Source organism: Hordeum vulgare, chromosome 2H, assembly GCF_904849725.1.
Source record: "Hordeum vulgare subsp. vulgare chromosome 2H, MorexV3_pseudomolecules_assembly, whole genome shotgun sequence".
NCBI classification, from domain to species: Eukaryota; Viridiplantae; Streptophyta; class Magnoliopsida; order Poales; family Poaceae; genus Hordeum; species Hordeum vulgare.
In genome coordinates this window covers 581,988,872-582,002,888 of record NC_058519.1, presented here as the reverse complement: position 1 = coordinate 582,002,888, position 14,017 = coordinate 581,988,872, and positions in this window count along the sequence as shown.

Sequence of the window (14,017 nt, the reverse complement as noted above, 5' to 3'; positions counted from 1 at the left end):
GCCCCCTGCGTATCTTCTGTTCCGGAAAAAATCATTTCGGAAGTTTTATTCCGTTTGGACTCCGTTTAATATTCTCCTCTGAAAAGGGTCAAAAACACGGGAAAACAGGAACTCACACTTGGCACTGAGTTAATAAGTTAGTCCCAAAAAGATATAAAAGGCATACAAAACATCCAAAGTTTGACAAGATAATAGCATGGAACCATAAAAAATTATAGATATGTTGGAGACGTATCAAGCATCCCCATGCTTAACTCCTGCTCGTCCTCGAGTAGGGAAGTTATAAAGAATGAATTTTTGATGTGGAATGCTACCTAGCATATTTGTCCTTTGTAACTTCTTTCATGTGGCATGAATGTTCAGATCCGTAAGATTCCAAACAATAGTTTGCTATTGACATGAAAACATTAGTATTTCAAGCAAACTAGCAAGGTAATCATGAATTTTTGAAATAACAAGGCCAAAGAAAATTATCCCTACAAAAGCATATAGTCTCGCTATGCTCCACCATCCCCACATAACTAATTTAAATCATGCACAACCCAGGTATTGGCTAAGTAATTGTTTTCGCACTCTTACTTTCTCAAACCTTTTTCAACTCTCACGCAATACATGAGCGTGAGCCATGGATATAACACTATAGGTGGAATAGAGTGTGGTGGAGGTTGTGAGACAAAAAGGAGGAGATGGTCACATTGACTCGGCGTATCAAAGGGCCATGGAGATGCCCATCAATAGATATCAATATGAAAGAGTAGGGATTACCATGCAATGGATGCACTTAGAACTATAAGTATGTGAAAGCTCAAAAGGAGAACTAGTGGGTGTGCATCCAACTTGCTTGCTCACGAAGACCTAGGGCAATTTTGAGGAAGCCCATCATTGGAATATACAAGCCAAGTTATATAATGAAGATTCCCACTAGAATATGGTGGTGACAAAACAAGAGACTCTCAATCATGAAGAACATGGTGCTATTATGAAGCACAAGTGTGGAAAAGATAGTAGCATTGTCCCTTCTCTCTTTTTCTCTTTTTTTCATTTGGGCACTTTGGCCTCTTTCCATATCTTTTTTTTGTGTGGGCAACTTTGGCCTCTTTTTTTTATTTCCTCACATGGGACAATGCTCTAATAATGATGATCATCACACTTTAATTTACTCAAAGCTCAATGTTTAGAACGATGATGACTCTATAGGAAATGCCTCCGACAGTGTACCGGGATGTGTAACGATCTAGCTTGGCATATGACGTTGAAAACATCTCGCTAGCTATCTTACGATCATGCAAAGGCAATATGTAAGTGACGGCACAAGTCATGAGACAAAACGATGGGAGTTGCATGGCAATATATCTCGGAATGGCTATGAAAATGCCATAGTAGGTAGGTATGGTGGCTGTTTTGAGGAAGGCATATGGTGGGTTTGTGCATCGATGAAAGTTGCGCGATACTAGAGAGGCTAGCAATCGTGGAAGGTGAAAGTGCATCTATACCATGGACTCACATTAGTCATGAAGAACTCACATACTTATTGCGAAAGTTTTTATTAGTAATCGAAACAAAGTGCTAAACGCATACTCCTAGGGGAAGGGTTGGTAGGTGTTAACCATCGCGCGATCCCGACCGCACCACAAAGGATGACAATCAATAGATCAATTATGCTCCGACTTCCTAACATAGCGGTTCACCATACGTGCATGTGACGGGAATCACTAACTTCAACACAAGTATTTCTAGATTCACAACACCCTACTAACATAACTCTTAATATTACCAAACCCATGTCTCAAAACTAGTTGAGAGGAATCAAACTTCTCTTTCTAATCAATGCACATGAAGATGGAAGTTTTATTGTATCCTCTTTAGGACTATTTTCATAGCTCAAGCCAACTACCAAGTTAATCAGAGAGATCACTCTCAAAAAGATATAAGTGAAGATTGAGAGTTCTTATTTCTCCAAAATATAACACCACCGTGCTCTAAAAGATCTAAGTGAAGCACATATAGCAAAGTTACCTAACTCAAAAGATATAAGTGAAGCACAAAGAGTATTCTAGCAAATTCACGATGAGTGCATGTCTCTCTCAAAAGGTGTGCAGCAAGGATGATTGTGACACAACAAAAAGAAAAGACTCCTATGATACAAGACGCTCCAAGCAAAATACATATCATGTGGTGAATAAAAAGCAAAGCTAAATTCATTGGGTTGCCTCCCAACAAGCGCTATTGTTTAACGCCCTTAGCTAGGCATAAGGTGATAGAATCACGTATCGTCGTCTTTGGTGCTCAAACCATAAGTAGCCCTCATCATGGATTCACAAGGCAATCTTATTTTCTTTCTAGGAAAATGTTCCATGCCCTTCTTTAAAGGAAATTGAAATCTAATATTCCCTTCCTTCATATCGATGATATCACCAATAGTCCTTAGGAAAGGTCTACCAAGAATGATAGGACATGTAGGATTGCAATCAATACCAAGCATAATGAAATCCACGGGTACATAGTTCCTATTTGCAATAATAAGAACATCATTGATCCTTCCCATGGGTTTCTTAACAGTAGAATCCGCAAGATGCAAATTAAGAGAGCACTCATCAATCTCATTAAAGCCTAGAACATCACATAAAGACTTTGGAATCGCGGAAACACTAGCACCCAAATCACACAAAGCATTGCATTCATAGTTTTTGATCTTGATTTTGATAGTAGGTTCCCACTCATCACGAAGTTTTCTAGGAATAGAAACTTCCAATTCAAGTTTCTCTTCAAGAGATTTTATCATAGCATCGACGATGTGATCAGTAAAGGCCTTGTTTTGGCTATAAGCGCGTGGAGAGTTTAGCATGTATTGCATCAAGGAAATACATTCAATCAAAGAGCAATTATCATAATTGAATTCCATGAAATCCAAAGTAGTAGTTTCATTACTACTTAAAGTTTTGATATCCTCTACTCCACTTTCAATGCTTTTAGCATCAAGATAGATAGACTCGAATCATTGGGGCGTTTTTCAACCAAGGTGGATTCATATACAGCCCCATCATCATTAGGTTTGACACAAGAAAACAAATATTCAATGGGAGTCACACCAAGCACTTTAAAATATTCGTGATTCTCATCACGAGAACACGCCTTTTTAAGCCATTCATGTCTAGCACGAATATGGGCAGTTCTTTCTTTACTCCCATTCATGGAAACACGCATAGCTTTCAAAGTTTCATCTATATTGATCTTGAGAGGAGCACATCTAACTTTCAAAGCATCAATATCAATAGACATTCTATCAACGCTCCTAGCCAAATCATCAATTTTGAGTAGTTTTCCTTCTATGGACGCATTGAAAATCTTGAGTAGTTGATAAACTCTTTAATATTACTCTCTAGATCAGAGGGTAATTTATTGTAATTTCCATGGGCATTGTTGTAGGAGTTGCCAAAGTTATTAGAGGGATTACTAGGAATATAGTTTCCTCTAAAAGCATTGTTGTTGCCAAAATTATTCCTACCAACAAAATTAACGTCCAAGCTCTCATTACTACTCTCAACCAAGGAAGACAAGGGCATATCATTTGGATCTAAAGGAGCACCTTTACTAGCAAACAATTTCATTAACTCATCCATCTTAGCACTCAACGAGTTAATTTCTTCTATAGCGTGTACCTTTTTACTAGTAGGTGACCTTTCAGTGTGCCACTGAGAATAGTTTGTCATGATATTGTCTAGGAGTTTTGTGGATTCTCCTAATGTGATTGCCATGAAGGTTCCACCGGAGGCGGTGTCCAAGATATTTCTAGAAGCAAAATTCAAACTAGCGTAGAAGATTTGTATAATCATCCAAAGACTCAAGCCATGAGCGGGACAATATCTAATCATTAATTTCATTCTCTCCCAAGATTGTGCAACATGTTCATGATCAAGTTTCTTAAAATTCATGATATCGTTACGGAGAGAGATAATCTTAGCCGGCGGAAAATACTTGGATATATAAGCATCTTTGCACTTGTTCCAAGAATCAATACTATTTTTGGGCAAAGATGAAAACCAAGTTTTTGCTCGATCTCGCAATGAGAACGGAAATAGCTTCAATTTAATCACATCATTATCCACATCTTTCTTATTTTGCATATCGCAAAGCTCAATGAAGGTATTAAGATGGGATGCGACATCTTCACTAGGAAGGCCGGAGAATTGCTCTTTCATAACAAGATTCAACAAAGCAGCATTGATTTCATATGATTCCGCACTAGTGGCGGGAGCAATCGAAGTACTAATAAAATCATTATTATTAGTATTCGAGAAGTCACAAAGTTTGGTGTTTTCGGTCATGGTGACTTCAGCAAGCAGACAAGCACACAAGCGAACAGAAAGCAAGCGAAAGAAAAGGGCGAATGAAAAAGGTAAATATTTTTGTAAATTTTTGTTTTTCAGAAGTGGGGGATAGGAAAACGAGAGGCAAAAAAGTAAATGCAAGAGATGAGTTTGCGACACTTACTTGGATAAGCTTCACTTAGAATAATCCCCGGTGCCAGAAATTGACACGTTGACGGGAGACTATTCTTGACTTGATCCTCCCCGGCAACGGCGCAAAAAATTCTTCTTGCTACCTCTTGAGCTTGCGTTGGTTTTTCCCTTGAAGAGGAAAGGGTGATGCAGCACAGTAGCAGTAAGTATTTCTCTCAGTTTTGAGAACCAAGGTGTCAATCCAGTAGGAGTATCAAGCCAAGTTTCCAAAGTACCTGCGCAAAAACAACAAACTTGCACCCAACGCTACAAAAGGGTTGTCAATCCCTTCACGATTGATTGGAAGGTGAGATCTAAAGGCGGAAAGTGCAACGAAGTAAAAGTGTAAGGCGGAAAATATGATGTGAAGTAGACCCGGGGGCCATAGTGTTCACTAGAGGCTTCTCTCAAAATAGCAAATATTACGGTGGGTGAACGAATTAGTGTCGAGCAATTGATAGAACCGTGCAAAGTCATGACGATATCTAAGGCAATGATCAGACATATAGGCATCATGTCCGAGACAAGTAGACTGATACTGTCTGCATCTACTACTATTACTCCACACATCGACCGCTATCCAGCATGCATCTAGTGTATTGAGTTCATGACGAACAGAGTAACGCCTTAAGCAAGATAACATGATGTAGAGGGATAAATTCATGCAATAGATATAAACCCCATATTTTACCCTTGATGGCAACAACATGATGCGTGCCTCGCTGCCCCTTCTGTCACCGGGAGAGGTCACCGCACGGTATGAACCCAAAACCAAGCACTTCTCCCATTGCAACAATCATAGATCAAGTTGGCCAAACAAAACCCACAAGTCGAAGAGAATTACAAGGATATGAAATCATGCATATAAGAGATCAGAAGAAACTCAAATAAGATTCATAGATAATCTGATCATAAATCCACAATTCATCGGATCTCGACAAACACACCGCAAAAGAAGATTACATCTGATAGATCTCCATGAACATCATGGAGAACTTTGTATTGAAGATCCAAGAGAGAGAAGAAGCCATCTAGCTACTAGCTATGGACCCGAAGGTCTATGGTGAACTACTCACGCATCATCGGAGAGGTCATGGTGTTGATGAAGAAGCCCTCCGTATACGAACCCCCCCTCCGGCAGGGCACCAGAACGTGAACCAGATGGGATCTTGCGGAGACATAAGCTTGCGGTGGCGGAAAAGTATTTTCGTGGATCTCTCCCGTAGTTTTGGATTTTTCGGGAATTTATAGGCGGAAGAGGTAGGGGAGACGAGTGATACGTCCATTTTGCATCATGTTTTCATGTTGATATTTATCGCTTCTTGGGCTGTTATTCCACTTCACGGTACAATACTTATGCCTTTTCTCTCTTATTTTGCAAGGTTTTCATGAAAAGAGAGAATGCTAGCAGCTGGAATTCTGGCCTGAAAGTGGAGCAAGTTTGAGATACCTATTCTGCGCAACTCCAAACGCCGTAAAAATCAACGGGGATTTTTTTTCCGGATTTATAAAAAATACTGGGCCGAAGAAACGCAGAGGGGCGCCAACAGGTGGCCACAAGCCTGCTAGGTGCGGCCACCCCCTGGCCGCGCCTAGGGGGCTTGTGGGCAGCCTACTGGCCCACTGGCCCCCCTCTTCTGCTATATGAAGGGTTTCGTCTGGAAAAAAAATCAGGGAGGAGCTTTTTCATAGATTCGCCGCCACCACGAGGCAGAACTTGAGCAGAACCAATCTAGAGCTCCGGCAGGACGATCCTGCCGGGGAAACTTCCCTCCCGGAGGGGGAAATCGTCACCATCGTCATCACCAACACTCCTCTCATCGGAGGGGACTCTTCACCATCAACATCTTCATCAGCACCATCTCATCTCCAAACCCTACTTCATTACTTGTAACCAATCTCCGCCTCGCGACTCCGATTGGTACTTGTAAGGTTGCTAGTAGTGTTGATTACTCTTTGTAGTTGATGCTAGTTGGATTATTTGGTGGAAGAGTTTATGTTCAGATCCTTGATGCTAGTCATTACCTGTCTGGTCATGAATATTATTATGCTTTGTGAGTAGTTACTTTTGTTCCTGAGGACATGGGATAAGTCATGCTAATAGTACTCATGTGAATTTGGTATTCGTTCGATATTTTGATGTGTTGTATGTTGGTTTTCCTCTAGTGGTGTTATGTGAACGTCGACTACATAACACTTCCATTATTTGGGCCTAGAGGAAGGCATTGGGAAGTAGTAAGTAGATGATGGGTTGCTAGAGTGATAGAAGCTTAAACCCTAGTTTATGTGCGGCTTCGTAAGGGGTTGATTTGGATCCACTAGTTTAATGCTATGGTTAGACTTTGTCTTAATTCTTCTTTCGTAGTTGCGGATGCTTGCGAGAGGGGTTAATCATAAGTGGGATGCTTGTCCAAGTAAGGGAAGTACCCAAGTGCCGGTCCACCCACATTTCAAACTATCAAAGTAACTAATGCGAATCATATGAACATGATGAAACTAGCATGACAGAAATTCCCGTGTGTCCTCGAGAGCGTTTTTCCTCCTATAAGACTTTGTCCAGGCTTGTCCCTTGCTACAAAAGGTATTGGGCCACTTTGCTGCACCATTGCTACTTTTGTTACTTGTTGCTCGCTACGAATCATCTCACCACACAATCACTTGTTACCGATAATTTTAGTGCTTGCACATATTTCCTTGCTGAAAACCACTTATCAGATCTTTTTGCTCCTCGTTGGGTTCGACACTCTTACTTATCGAAACCACTACGATTGACCCCCTATACTTGTGGGTCATGAAGACTCTTTTCTGGCGCCGTTGCCGGGGAGTGAAGCGCCTTTGGTAAGTGGAACTTGGTAAGGAAACATTAATATAGTGTGCTGAAATTTATTGTCACTTGTCACTATGGATACTAATCCTTTGAGGGGCTTCTTCGGGGTATCTTCACCTCGAACGGAAGCACAAATAGTTGCTCCTCAACCTGCTGCACCTACTGAAAATATTTTCTTTGAATTTCCTTCGGGTATGCTTGAGAAACTGTTGGCTAATCCTTTTACAGGAGACGGAACATCAGATCCAGACTTGCATCTAATCTATGTAGATGAAGTTTGTGGCTTATTTAAGCTTGCAGGTTTGCCCGAGGATGAGGTCAATAAGAAGGTCTTTCCTTTATCTTTGAAGGATAAGGCGTTGACATGGTATAGGCTATGTGATGATACCGGATCATGGGACTACAATCGGTTGAAATTGGAATTTCATTAAAAAATTTATCCTATGCATTTAGTACATCGTGATCGGAATTATATTTATAATTTTTGGCCTCGTGACAGAGAAAGCATCACTTAAGATTGGGGGAGGCTTAAATCAATGTTATATTCATACCCCAACCATGAGCTCTCGAGAGAAATTATCATTCAGAACTTCTATGCTCGACTTTCTCATGATGATCGCACCATGCTTGACACTTATTGTACCGGTACTTTTATGAAGAGAGATATTGACTACAAATGGAATTCATTGGAGAGAATTAAACGCAACTCTGGAGATTGGGATGTTGAAGAAGGTAAGGAGTCAGGTATGAATTTCAAGTTTGATTGCGTTAAATCCTTTGTTGAAACAAATACCTTTAGTGATTCTAGCGCTAAGTATGGGCTTGACTCTGAGATAGTAGCTTCATTGTGTGAATCTTTTGCTGCTCATATTGATCTCCCCAAAGAGAAGTGGTTTAAATATCCTCCTCCTTTAGAAGTCAATGTAGTTAAACCCAATCCAGTTGAAGAGAAAGTCATTGCCTATAATGATAATATTGTTCCAAGTGCTTACATTGAGAAACCACCTTTCCTTGTTAGGATAAAGGATCATTCTAAAGCTTCAACTGTGATACGTAGAGGCTACATTAGAACACTTACACCCCTTGAGAAAATTAGAGTTGAACCTAGCATCGCTAGTATTAATGATCTTCTGTCCGACGATGTTGAGGGATATAATATTCACTTCTGTGAAGATGCTGCTAGAATTGCTAAACCTCACGCTAGAGACAAACATAGGCCTGTTGTTGGCATGCCTATTGTTTCTGTTAAGATAGGAGATCATTGTTATCATGGCTTATGTGACGTGGGTGCTAGTGTTACTGCAATACCTCAATCCTTATATGATAAAATCAAAGATGAGATTGCACCTGTTGAGATAGAGCCTATCGATGTCACTATTCAGCTTGCCAATAGAGATACTATCTACCCTGTGGGAATTGTTAGGGATGTTGAAGTCTTGCGTGGTAAAATGAACTATCCTGCTGATTTCCTCGTTCTTGCTACTCCATGAGATAGCTTTTGTCCCATCATATTTGATAGACCTTTTCTCAATACCGTCAATGCTCATATTGACTGTGAGAAGCAAGCTGTCACTGTTGGCTTTGAAGGTGTGTCACATGAGTTCAATTTCTCCAAGTTTGGTAGACAACCTCATGAAAAGGAGTTGCCTAGTAAGGATGAAACTATTGCCTTAGCTTCTATTGTCGTGCCTCCTACTGATCCCTTAGAGCAATACTTGCTTGAGCATGAAAATGATATGCATATGGATGAAAGGGATGAGATAGATAGAGTTGTCTTAGAACAATATCCTATCCTTAAGAATAACTTTCCTGTTGAACTGCTTGGGGATCCTCCTCCACCAAAGGGTGATCCTGTGTTCGAGCTTAAACAGTTGCCCGATACTCTTAAGTATGCTTATCTTGATGAAAAAGAGTTATATCCTGTTATTATTAGTGCTAGCCTCTCACAGCATGAAGAAAAGAAGTTACTAAAAACTCTGAGGAAGCACCGTGCTGCTATTGGACATACTCTTGATGATCTTAAGGGCATTAGTCCTACTCTACGCCAGCACAAGATTAAAACTGATCCTGATTTCAAACCAGTTACTGATCATCAAAGGAGATTAAATCCTAAGATGAAAGAAGTAGTGAGAGAAGAAATACTAAAGCTCCTGGAAGCAGGTATTATCTATCCTGTTGCTCATAGTGATTGGGTGAGTCCGGTGCATTGCGTCCCTAAGAAGGGAGACATTACCGTTGTCCCTAATGATAAGAATTGATCCCACAGAGGATTATTACTAGCTATAGGATGGTGATCGATTTTAGGAAATTGAATAAAGCCACTAGGAAAGATCATTACCCTTTTCCTTTTATCGACCAAATGCTAGAAAGACTGCCTAAACGCACACACTTCTGCTTTCTAGACGGTTATTCTGGTTTCTCCCAAATACCAGTTGCACAATCTGATCAGGAGAAAACCACTTTCACCTGCCCTTTCGGTACCTTTGCTTATAGACGTATGCCTTTTGGCTTATGTAATGCACCTACCACCTTTCAAAAGATGTATGATGGCTATATTCTCTGACTTTTGTGAAAATATTGTTGAGGTTTTCATGGATGACTTATCCGTTTACGGGTCTTCCTTTGAAGATTGCCTCAGCAACCTTGATCGAGTCTTGCAGAGATGTAAAGATACCAATCTTGTCTTGAATTGGGAGAAGTGCCACTTTATGGTTAATGAAGGCATCGTCTTAGGACATAAAATTTCTGAAAGAGGTATTGAAGTCGATAAGGCTAAGGTTGATGCAATCGAGAAAATGCCATACCCCACAGATATCAAAAGTATAAGAAGTTTCCTTGGTCATGCTGGTTTCTATAGAAGGTTCATTAAAGACTTCTCTAAGATTTCTAGGCCTCTTACCAATCTCCTGTAAAAGGATATTCCTTTTGTCTTTGACGATGATTGTGAGGAAGCCTTCGAAATACTTAAGAGGGCTTTGATAACTTCACCTATTGTTCAACCACCTGATTGGAACTTGCCTTTTGAGATCATGTGTGATGCTAGCGATTATGCTGTTGGTGCTGTTCTAGGGCAAAGAGTTGACAAGAAGTTGAATGTTATTCACTATGCTAGTAAAACTCTACACAGTGCCCAAAGAAACTATGCTACTACGGAGAAGGAATTTTTAGCAGTCGTGTTTGCATGTGAAAAGTTCAGGTCTTACATAGTTGATTCCAAAGTCACTATTCACATTGATCACGCTGCTATTAAGTACCTCATGGAGAAGAAGGATGCTAAACCTTGACTTATCAGATGGGTTCTCTTGCTACAAGAGTTTGATTTGCACGTTGTCGATAGGAAGGGTGCTGATAACCCCGTAGCAGATAACTTGTCTAGGTTGGAGAACGTTCTTGATGACCCACAACCTATTGATGATAGATTTCCCTATGAGCAATTGAATGTCGTCAATGCTTCACGTAGTGCACCGTGGTATGCTGATTATGCAAATTATATCGTTGCCAAATATATACCACCTAGTATCACATACCAGCAAAAGAAGAAATTCTTCTTTGACTTGAGACATTACTTTTGGGATGATCCTCACCTTTATAAGGAAGGAGTAGATGGTGTTATTAGACGTTGTGTACCTGAACATGAACATGGACAAATCCTACAGAAGTATCACTCCGAGGCCTACGGAGGACACCATGCGGGAGATAGAACTGCACACAAGGTATTGCAATCAGGTTTCTATTGGCCCACTCTCTTCAAGGATGCCCGTAAGTTTGTCTTGTCTTGTGACGAATGTCAAAGAGTAGGTAATATCGGTAAACGCCAGGAAATGCCTATGAACTATTCATTTTTCATTGAACCATTTGATGTTTGGGGCTTTGATTATATGGGACCTTTTGCAAAATCCAATGGGTATACTCACATCTTAGTTGCTGTTGATTACATCACTAAGTGGGTAGAAGCTATCCCCACTAGTAGTGCTGATCACAACACTTCTATCAGGATGCTTAAAGAAGTTATCTTCCCTAGATTTGGAGTCCCTAGATATCTAATGACCGACGGTGGTTCACATTTCATTCATGGTGCTTTCCGTAAAACGCTTGCTAAGTACGATGTCAACCATAGAATTGCGTCTCCCTATCACCCTCAGTCGAGTGGTCAAGTAGAGATAAGTAATAGAGAGATTAAACTGATTATGCAAAAGACTGTCAACAGGTCTAGAAAGAATTGGTCTAAGAAGCTCGATGATGCACTGTGGGCTTATAGAACTGCCTATAAGAATCCCATGGGCATGTCTCCGTACAAACTGGTGTACGGTAAAGCATGTCATTTACCTCTTGAGCTAGAGCATAAAGCTTATTGGGCAATCAAAGAGATCAACTTTGATTTCAAACTTGCTGGTGAGAAGAGGTTGTTTGACATTAGCTCGCTTGATGAATGGAGAACTCAGGCACATGAGAATGCCAAGTTTTTCAAAGAGAAGGTTAAGAGGTGGCATGATAAGAGGATACAAAAGCGTGAGTTCAACGTAGGTGATTATGTCTTGCTATATAACTCTCGTTTAAGATTCTTTGCAGGCAAGCTTCTCTCTAAATGGGAAGGTCCCTATATTGTTGAGGAAGTATATCGTTCCGGTGCTATCAAGATCAACGACACGGAAGGTAATTGTCCGAGAGTTGCAAATGGGCAGAGAATCAAGCATTATATCTCAGGTACTCCCATAAATGTGGAAAGCAATATCATCAATACCATAACTCCGGAGGAATACCTAAGGGATGTTTATCAGCCTGTTTGAGACTCCGAAAACAAAGAGGTATGTGATTCGGTAAGAAAACAGATTCCAAAACTTTTCCAATAGGAATTTTTCTCCGTTTTGGAATATTTGAAAAATACAAAAATTGGAAGTAGTCCGGAAAGTGCGCGAGGAGGCGACAAGCCTGCCCGGCGCGGGCCCACCCCTTGGCCGCGCCTGGGGGGCTTGTGGCCACCTCGTGCGCCTCCCGGACTCTGTTTTCGTGCGGAGTACTCCTTCTGGTCTGAAAAAAAATCAATATATATTCTCCCGTTTGGTCTGACCCCTGTATCACGCAGATTTCCTTTGTTTTTCGTTTCGAGCCTATTTTCTGCCGGAGATCTAGGTCAAGATGTATTCTCAGGATTCAGAGGGGGAGAGCTATGTGTCTGATTACCTCGCTAACCCCAAGGTCTATGGGGCTTGGAACCTTATGGCTGGACCAGTGATGAGGAAGAAGATTATGATCCCAAGGGGAAGGAACAAACAAGCTCCGATGAAGAGGAGGCTCCTCTACCTCAACCTGGACACACCCATGCGGAGTTCAAGATGTCGAGCCTCCCTGACTCGAGGAAGAAGCCTAAAACTTTGTTTATCCCTTCTCGTTTCTTGCAGGAGAGCAATCAGGAATTATGCCAAAGGGTGTTGAAGCTTGAAGAGGAAAATGATGATCTGAGGGAGCAGAATTTTATGCTCAGGTGGAAATTAAACAAGCTCAAGACCTCTGCAACAACTCCACCACCATCACCACCAAAGGAAGACAACTAAACATGGGTATGGGCAATCCCCTTGGCTTGTGCCAAGCTTGGGGGAGTTGCCCCGGTATCGTATCACCATCACATCTTTTGCCTTTACCTTTGTTTTAGTTTGTTCCTTTTCAGTTTTCTATTTCTCTAGTAGATTAAAAGTCTTAGTGTTTTAGTCTTGAGTTTTGCTTTGTGTCACCCCCGATGTATTCGAGCTCGTGAGCCATATAATAAAGAGTGTCTTAGTTGAAGGGCTTGGCCTCTTGCCATGATCAAAAGAGTGAGAAAAGAACAAAAGCATGAAAGATCATGTAATGATCTTATGGGAAGTGATGGCTTCACATATAAAAGGGATGATGATTGAAACTTGTTGAGGGTAGACAAATGTAGACCTTGGTCATTGTTGCAATTAATAGGAAGTGATAAAGAAGGAGAGGTTCACATATAAATACATCATGTCTGACACCATCTATGATTGTGAACACTCACTAAACTATTACATGCCTAGAAGTAGATGTTGGACAAGGAAGATAACATAATGAATTGTGTTTGCTTGGTTCCGAACAATGTTATATGACTAGAGATCCCTTAGCATGTGACGATTGCTTCCACCTCATATTAGCCAAAACTCCCGCACCAAGTAGATGTACTACTTGTGCATCCATAAACCTTCAACCCAGTCTTGCCATGAGAGCCCACCGTACCTACCTATGGATTGAATAAGATCCTCGAAGTAAGTTGTCATCGGTGCAAGCAATAAAAATTGCTCTCTAATATGTACGATCTATTAGTGTGTGGAAAATAAGCTTTATACGAACCTGTGATGAGGAAGACATAAAAGCGACAGAATGCATAATAAAGTTCTTTATCACAGGAAGCAATATAAAGTGACGTTCCTCCGCACTAAGAGGACACGCATCCAAACCTCAAAAGCGCATGACAACCTCTGCTTCCCTCTACGAAGGGCCTATCTTGTACCTTTACTTTTTGCCCTTTAAAGAGTCATGGTGATCTTCACCAATTCCCTATTTCGCCTTTATCTTGGCTACCGTCATATGCTTGGGAAAGATCTATATTCATATGTCAACTTGGAGGTAAGCATTCATGAAGTATTATTGTTGACATTACCCTTGAGGTAAGCAGTTGGGAGGCAAAACTATA